We start from the raw sequence: 2039 nt of genomic DNA, 5'->3' as shown, positions 1-2039 counted from the left end.
GCATCTGCAATATTTCTGCCTTTATCTGTCAGCTGACCCAAGTCAGGCAGCGGCAAAAAAAAAAAAAAAAAAGAAGGATGTGCAGAGAAAATGCTAATGAGTGGAGGAGAATGTTGAAGTACACGGACATTATCCATTTTCCTTCTGCTGGCCATTCTGGTAGAATAATATACAGAGCAAGTGATAAAGCCATGGTATCCTCTTTATGAAGACTCAAAAGGGATGTTAAGAAATCTTCCCCTCCTTCTGGGCTAAGCAGCAATTAGAACCCTAGGGACATGATGAGATTGGATAAAATTTCATGCATCATTATTGATATCTCCATTTCTTGCCAGTCCTGGGATTGTGTGTATGCTCCAGTGATACCATATATGGTAACACACAGCATCGACACTCTTCAAGTTTCTGTTTATTTTTCCTAAAACTGTTCTGTGTCCACTGAACTCACCTGATCACAGATCTACTCTCCTTTTCTAAAACTCAGCTGAGTCCAGGGCACTTGGGGCTACCAGGAGACCTCCCACATTTCCTACTCTGACCTCTACCCTAGCCTGAATTAAAACTTTCCAAGGTTGATTTTAGTTTTAGATTTGCATGGAATGTTCTATTTGCCTCTATTGCAGTTTTCAGGACATTATATTGTAATTATCTGCTTCCATCTATGTGCCCCTGCAGACATGAACCTGTTTTAGGGCAACATCTATAATCTCTATTTCCCTGGCACAGTTACAGTACCTGAGGCAGGTTAGGTGTTTATTAAAAAAGGCTGTGAATGAAACATACCTGAACACCAGTCCTGAGGAGTGACAGCTTTTTGAATCAATATGACATAGATTCGGAGTTGAGAGGATGCAGGACTTACTATACCCTTATTGATGAATACTGTCTCAGTTCATAATTCTCAGGGCACATTTCTTAGTAGATAAGAAAAAAAATCTAAACGTAGTGGTGCGTGAAAAGGTAGAATTCTAGAATGTCGAAGAGAGGCCAAAGATTCCATCCTTGATTGCATGACCCTAATTTTTGCATATGGTGACGTTCAAACCTCAGGTCTCTTTGTGGAGAAAGAGCTATAAAATCCTCGTGTAGATCACCTGGGTGTGACAAATAGTGTGAACAGAGTAGGATCATTGCACTTACAAGAGCCACAAACCTCCAGAGGCGAAAAGAGCAATACAAATAAAACCTGAGTCTCCCACGAGCCGCAGTGGAGACACGAGACCAGCCACCTAAGCTGGTCGCTGGCAGTTCTAATCAGCCCTCTCAAACCACAGCAACAAAACTGCATTTTCATCCTACAAATGTCCGCTAAAGTGCAGTAGACAATTGGCAATTACTTGAAAGTTCTCCAATGGCAATTTCTGTACAAATACCAGGCGAAGCAGGAAAATGAGCAATTTCTGTCTCTCTAGGTCAAAATACGTATACAGTACGAGAGTCGGGAAACAAAAACACACAGAGACAGAGAGAAGAGAACAGAGTACAACTGGAGGACATATGCAGAGTCAAAGAGGGAAATCTTCAAGAAGGATGCAATGCTGCTGGTGACCCGGTGTGGGCCTGTATACTTGCGTGCCTCCAGGGCTTGCCCTGGGCAGCGCCTGTTGGGCCACCTGTTTGGGAGGGATCTGTCCATTAGGGCAAATTGGTGCTGGTGGCAGAGCCCAGAGCACAAGTGGTGGGTGCACAAAACTATAAAGTGCCCAGGAGGATGTGGAAAGTGGCTGGTCGGGGCTGCTCCCTAAAGCAGGAGCAGGGTGGACTGTATTGCCCTGCGGGCCATGGGTCTGGTGACCGCGGGAAGATGGTGCAGGTGTGTCCCCTGGCGATAGCAAGACGCCAGCTCTAGAAGTTGCGGAAAGTATTTTCCTGGCTTCCGCCTGTGTTGCTCAGCCTTTGACACTGGCGGGTGGAGGCCTCCGCGATGGCCAGCAAAAGCACCAGGCACCTCCTTCGAGCCGGAGTCGAACCAGCGACCTAAGGATGTCCACACGTGTGTAGTCTACAGTCCTCCGCTCTACCAGCTGAGCTATCGAAGG

General features: G+C 46.0%; 1 non-coding gene across 1 annotated transcript; it reads right to left on the bottom strand.

Moving 5' to 3' along the window:
- Positions 1-1949: 1949 nt before the first annotated feature.
- On the bottom strand, positions 1950-2039 carry TRNAY-GUA (transfer RNA tyrosine (anticodon GUA)). The gene is given in 2 exon segments: positions 1950-1985; positions 2003-2039. It is a non-coding gene; the product is annotated as a tRNA-Tyr (tRNA).

This window comes from Ursus americanus, chromosome 35 (assembly GCF_024610735.1).
Source record: "Ursus americanus isolate L20-20 chromosome 35, mUrsAme1.1.p, whole genome shotgun sequence".
Taxonomy (NCBI): domain Eukaryota; kingdom Metazoa; phylum Chordata; class Mammalia; order Carnivora; family Ursidae; genus Ursus; species Ursus americanus.
The sequence above is the reverse complement of the archived record's forward strand: the minus strand, read 5'-3'. Positions and strand labels throughout refer to the sequence as shown.